Raw genomic sequence first — 7,036 nt, forward strand, 5'->3', positions numbered from 1 at the left:
TGGCAGGGGGCACCTGCAGGGCAGTACTATTCCCTGGCAATGTGCACAGGCTTTCCAGGCTGGCTCAAGACCCTTCCTCCTGCCAGAGTGCGGCCCAGCTCCCACCTTACCTCTCTGTGAGGCTGAGCCATGCTCACAAGGGAACAGGTGAGTTAGATGACCTTCCTCCTTTATCATACCATGTACATGTCCAATGGTTGAAGCTCTAGTAGGGTCTTTTGAATTCTTGAGAAAATGTCTTTGTTTTTATTTTTCATGGATCTAGCCTGTGTTTAATTCTTCTGAACACTATCGAGTTATCATGTCTGAAGGTGGAAAGCTCTGATGATAAGAGGGGAGGAAAGATTTCTTCTTGATGTTGGCCTTTTGTGAATACTCAGTAAAGACCAACAGAGCTGTGAGTGCTATTTCTGCAAACCACAAAGGGCTCTCAGCAAGCAGGGCAGGCCTTGCTGGTGTTTTTATAGCACCGTAATATCATCCTCAGTGTTGGACCCAATCACTAAGCAGAGGAAAAACAGGAAATTTGTCTGTAGTGAGACCCAACATTGATGGCAAAGAAAGAAACAGGACTTGCATCTCCTGACCATGTCCAATTTGTGGTCAGCTGTGGCCACAGTCCCTGTCCTAGCTGAAAATATGAGTGATTTAGCTACTGTCAAAAAGGAGAAAGCAGAGTAAACTAATGACAGAATGTTGTGATGCCATGGGCGTCCTTGCAGGATCACCTGTAGCTGTCAGCCACCAACTCTGACACAGGGCCAGCACTGACCACCATGGACCAATTTTCCCTGAACACTGGTGGGATTTTTCTCCATTTGGCTCAGGCCTTTCAGCTCCTTTCTATCCTCACCTTTTCCTTCTGTGGCCTTTTCTTTTCTAGTAAAATCCATGTTTAAACCAGTGCTTCTGTCTAGCAGAAGTATCTGGGGTTGAATTTGGGAACTCTCTGGGAGCAGACAGTGACAGGAGCCTGATCCCCAGCCCAAGAACAAGGTGGGGTGACTCCGATCGCCAGCAGTGGGCACAGACAGCAGAGCCAGATGCATCTCCTGCCGCTGTGTCCATGTCACCCACAACCTTCCAAGCCCCAGCACGGGGCTGCTCCTTTGTGACGCGCTCGCTCGTGGTTCTCTCGTTTCCATGGCCACAGAACCCCCACCCCAACTCCATCCCTTTCCCTTCCCTTCCCAAGGGCAGCCAGTCCTGGGCCCTGCCAGGCCTGAGAGTTTGACACTGTCTAGGAAGTTGATGCTTTCCAAAGCTACTTTTCAAGGCCTTCATTTCTGTAATTCCCACTCAGTTCTGGGCTGCAGCTTGTCGACTGGGGATTTTGTTTATTTTTCTTTACAACAAATAAAGTGCTGGGACACAAGCAGGTGTTGGAAGTAAAAGAAGCTTTGAACACCCCAGTAGATTACTTCAGTTGGCCGATATCATTAGGGAACAAACTGACCATCCAAATGTTCCACCTTTGCTCTGCTTCATTGCTTCAGGAGTTTATTCCCTGTTTTCTTTATTGCAGAGACACTGAAACCCAACATAAACAGCAATTGCCTCAAAATATTTCTGATCTTGGCGCTTCCTGACAATTCAAAAGTTTCTTAATGGAAATAACACGGGGCACGTTCTTCTGAAATACTCTTCAACAGAGTGGTTAAAACTGACCATGCTTGATTTGGCAGAACTGAGCATGAGCCAAGGGACCAGTGGGTCTGATCACTTTTCCTGCATCAGCAAAATTATTTCTTCAAGTCTCATCTCTCCTACCTCCTCAAAGAAGCTTTTCACTCTTCATTCACTGTCCCCAGTATTTAGTGGGCCAATATGATCAGTATGTCTGTTAGGTGGAAATTGGCCATGCAAAGGTTCTCCTTCATTGTGGCAGGGGTTTATTCCTGCTTTCTTTCCTGCAGACACACCCAAACCCAACACTGCAACACCAGCCTCAAAACGATTCTCATTTTGACTGTCCCTGAAAATTCAGAACCATCCTCAGAGTGTTATCTGTGGGGGTTAAAGTTGGGTGGATGGTCATCAGGACAGACTCAGGAGCTCTCTATATTCTGGTCTTGAAGTTTGTAGTTTATTGCAAGGGCGTGAGTATATGAGTGAGTGTAAGAGAGAGTAAGCGCGTAGAGGGAATAGAGCATAGAGAGAATAAGAGAGAATAGAACATAGAGAGAATAAGAGAGAGGATAAGAGGATAAGAGAGCAATTTCCCGTTTACAATACAGTAACTATTCTTCTATGTTGAATATTCTAATTTCCATTAACCAATCTCCTACAAAATACTAATTTCCTAATATTTGCATGCAACTTATAGGAATCACTCTATTACCATGTTTTATGGCTTTCTTATCTATAAACCTTATGTCTAAACCTTTCCTGCCATACTTGGAACAGGATGTCTGTTAGCTCCTTGGTATTTATGGCATTTGGCATTATCTAAATTAAGGAAGAGGCCTTACACCTTCACATCTATTTCCTCGTCCCCACAGTTTCCCTGTTCCCAGGGACAGGCTCCAAAGCTGGGCTCTCACTTGCATGGAATGAAGAGCTGCTGCACTTGCCAACGGCTCAGGGGGCTCACAATCAGTGCATTGAATGCAGTTTTTGTGCACACTCTGCCTCCCTGAGCCGAGCAGCATTCCTGGGCATGGGCACCCCTGCTGCAGCCAACATCCTCCCAGCATAGCTGCAGGAATGAGATTGCAGCAAGTCCTGGCTGAAGGAGTCTCCAGTCTGCTGCAGCCCTTTACCTGCAGTGGAATCATCTTGTGCTGCCATGGGGGAGCAAAGGGGGTGAGGGGCTCTTTGCAGATGAGGGTCTCCTCAATGTGCTGCTGCTGCTGCTCCCTGGGCCTGATTGAGCTGCTGGTGCCTTCCCCCACAACTGTGTCAGGAGCCTGCCTGGAAAAATGACACTGCCAGTGCAAGTGACAGCCACCCATCCCTGCCATGGCCCTGGCCACAGGGCGTCCTGCCTACCAAACTGCTTCAGTCAGGTGATGTTAGACAACATAAAAATACCTTCAAACAATGCATTTTCCACATTCTGCCAAAATCATGGCCACACAGTCCACATGTGAGGGGCAAACTGCTGTTTGCAGAATGGGGGCAGCCCCAACATTTGCTCTCCCCATGGCTGGATGGCCATGGCAGTGGAGGCACCCAGTGCTCTGGAGTTGTTCCCACTGAACATCACATATTTGATAGCAAAGATTTGGAATGGCATACAGGACTTGCCTGAAGTGCTACTAAAAAAAAAAGGGGAGGGGGCAGTGGAGTTAGAATAGTTCACTCTTTCTAATACAAGCATACATGGATTTAAGCAGGGACATTGGGCTAATCATACTGGGGACTGGTTTGAAAGCCTTGTCTCTAGCAATTCCCACCAGTCGGCAAGATTTTTTTCAGGAGAAAGGACTAGATAAGATTTTAAAACACATCTGTGAGCAAGTCTGAGCCAGAACTCAAAGCACAGGACAAATATTCCCAAATTTGCTACCATTGGGAAAGGAAGCAGGAAAGCAGATAAAACAAGTACCATTGCAGCTAAATTGCCTGCATTTATCTCATGGTCCAATCTTTCTGTACAAAAGCACCTCAATTGAAAATCACAGCTGAAGATCAAGGAATTAAAGTGTTTCAAGAGCATTTAAAGCCTGGTTCCCTTTACTTTCAAGGAAAGGGAGATGCTAAATTCCTTAAGAACACAAATGCAGGTCTATTTGGGACTGCATCCTTCAAAACAAGGAATGGAAGTTTAGAGCTGCGGAACTGCTTCCATTGGAAAACCCCTTTAAGTCCAGAGAATCCCCCTAATAATCTGAGTCTGCTAACACTGCCATGGCCAACACTAAAGCATATCCCAGGACAGGATGTTCTTGGCCTTCCTGGCCACCTGGGCACTTGCTGGCTCACATTCAGCCACTGCCAACCAGCATCCCCATGACCTTTTCTGCTGGGCGGCTTTCCAGCCACTGCCCCCAGCCTGTAGCCTCCCACGGCTGTTGTTGCCAAAGTGCAGGATGGGGCACTTCACCTTGTTGAACCTCATACAGGTGGCCTCAGCCCATGATCCAGCCTGTCCAGGTGTCTCTGCAGACACTTTCTAGCCTCCAGCAAATCAACAGTCCCACCCAGCATGGGTGCCTCTGTTCCCAGGGAAACTCGCTCACCTCTTTGGCATGGACACTTTTGTGCGGAACCCCGGCCTTGGGAATGGAAGTCTGGGCTCCCCGCCGGCTCAGGGGGCTTTGGCCCAGGAGCTCTGGCAGGGGTAGCTGAGCAGTGCTGCCCCCAGGGTCACTGCCAGGGAGGAGGACAAGGGGAAGGGCCAGCATGGCTCAGCCTCACACAGAGGTAATGTGGGAGCTGGGCCACTGTCTAGTGGCCACCCATTAGATTGGTTGATTGTAAAGCTGTGTGTTCACTTCACTCACTTTGTCCCTTTTACCTGATCTATAGCTTCTAAATTCATATCAACAGTGCAGAAGAAGGCAAGGAGTTCATTGAGTGTGGCATGCTCTGTGCACACTCTGAAGCTTCATCTGACTCTGCATTCACAACCCTGCATGGCCTGCAAGGACAGCGACGTGCTGCAGCAGGAGCCCAGCAGGGACACCGAGGTGCTGCGAGGGCTGGAGCAACTCTGCTACAAGGAAAGCCTGGCACAGCCAGGCTTCTTCAGCCTGCAAAAGAAACTTAGGCTTAGGCTTGACTGAACTGCGGCCTTCCAGTACCTGACAGCAACCTACAAGATAGCTGGACAGGGACTTTGTACAAGGCAGGAAGAGAGAGCATCAGGAAGAATGGATCCAAACTGAAAAAGAGTAGGTTTAGATGAGGGATTCAGAAAAAAAGACTTTCCTGGAACAGGTTGCCTAGAGAAGCTGTTCATGTTCCATCCCTGACAGTGTACAAGGCCAGGCTGGATGGAGCTCTGGACAAGTCGGTCTGGTACAGGCGCAGCATGGGGTTGCAGCGATGTGGTCTTCAGGTCCCTTCAAAGCCAAAACATGCCAAGACTCCATGATTCTGGGATACCTCCCCTCCTCATCCTCTGGAAGAAAAAGAAACTTGGCACCAAGTTCAATGTTGCAGACCATGTCTTTTGGCAACCTGCAACTCTCAACAGAGAATGAAAAGAGATGACAATATTGAAACGATTTCTCTTTTCTACTTGAAATTTCAATGCTCCGCTCCTGTCCACACTGGCAAAACTGTCAGAAGAGTCAATTCTTCCCTGCGAAATGCTTTGTCACACCCAAAGAAGAAAGCCACAAGCCAACAGTCTTCTTTATCCCTACATTGCTTTATTTGGTTCTTTCTCTAATAGGAAGTCGCTTCATTGTTTATATGTTTCTTTGTTTGTTTCGTTCCGCGGGGTGCGTGGCGACTCCTCTGTCAGGTTCACAGAGGCCACGGAAGAACGGCTGCGCGCTCCGGCGGCTCAGCGGCAGCAGCAGTAGAGGGAAGGAAGGGGGAATCCTTCTTCAGCTGGCTGCAGCCAAGCTGCTTTTTGGTGGGGCAGGGGCCCACAGAAGGAGAGATGGCCAAAGGCTGGGCAGGGCTGGCAGGGCAAGAGGCACCCAGGCCTTTGTGCCCTGGGCTCAGGCAGCACCTCTGGAGCCCCACAGAAGGAACTTTCCTTGCAGGGGCTGCACTTTGCTTCTGCCTCAGCCCTCCCTGAGCAGGCTGGCAGGGCTTGCAGTTTGGTAATATTTGTCCTTGCTGCCCCTCCCATCCCACTGCCCCAGGCACAGCCCCGAACCACCCATGAGGGACAGGCCCTGCTGAGCAAGGCCTGAGCTCAGGCCTTGGCCTTTCTGCTGCCTCCAACCAACCCAGGCCTTGCTCAGCATTGCAGTTCCCTGCTCACAGCTTTTGGCTCCTGCAATCCTGCCCTCAAGGATCTGCTCTCACCAGTCCCTTGGGAGCCTTTGGCAGTCTCTGCTCTCAGTGGGGCCACTGAAGCTCCAAGGGACTTGGAGTTTTGCTTCTGACTCCTTGAGCAGCTTCTTCAACCTTCTCTCAATGCCTGGGCTCCCCCAACCAGTGCTGTCTCTTTTTAGTCATAGCCCAGTTCTGCAGCCCCCTACTTCTGAGCGGTCCTGCCACTTGTCGACACAGCTTCGTACTGCAGCCTCCCCCCCAGTTCAGTGCTTCCCCAGTGTGGACAAAAACCGGTACTTCAGCACCCCCCTCCCCAAAGTAGTGCCCAAATTTGGACACTAACTGCTACCACAGCCTTCCCCCCAAGCAGTGCTGCCACCCTGTGGACACAGCATGGTACTGCAGCCCCCCTCCCTGAGCACTGCTGCATTCTTGTGCACACAGCATGGTACTGCAGCCCCCCTCCCTGAGCATTTCTCTACTCTTGTGCACGCAGCATGGTATTGCAGCCCAGCCACCTGAACAGTGCTGCCCCCTTCTGGCCAAAACCCTGTACTGCAGCCTGCCCCCTGAGCAGTGCTGTCCCCTGTGGACACAGCTTGGTGCTGCAGGCCCCTCATTCCAAGCAGTGCTGCCATCTTGTGGACACAACCTGGTACTGCAACCCCCCGAGCAGTTCTGACCCCTTGTAGACAAAGAATGACACTCCAGCACCCCTCCCCCCGAACAGTGCTGCCCCCTTGTAGACACAGCATGGTACTGCAGTCCCCCCCGTTTCTGAGTAGTGCTACCCCATTCCAGATACAACCCGGTGCTGCAGCCCCTCCTTTTAAACAGTGCTGTCCTCTTGTGGACACAGTATGGTCCTGTAGCCCATCCCCCGAGCAGGGCTGCCCTATGGTGGACACAACGCAATACAGTACCCACCCCCCTCCTTGAGCAGAGCTGCCCCCTTGTGGACACAGCCCAGTACTGCAGCCCCCACCTCCCCCCCGCCCCTGGCTGAGCAGTCTAGCCCCTTTGTGGACAAAATACTGCACTACAGGGACCCTCACCCCCTTCCCCCCAAAATTGCTGACCCCTTGTGGATATAGCCTGGTACTGCAGCCCATCCTTTCAAACAGTGTTGTGCCAT

Source organism: Oenanthe melanoleuca, chromosome 17, assembly GCF_029582105.1.
Source record: "Oenanthe melanoleuca isolate GR-GAL-2019-014 chromosome 17, OMel1.0, whole genome shotgun sequence".
NCBI classification, from domain to species: Eukaryota; Metazoa; Chordata; class Aves; order Passeriformes; family Muscicapidae; genus Oenanthe; species Oenanthe melanoleuca.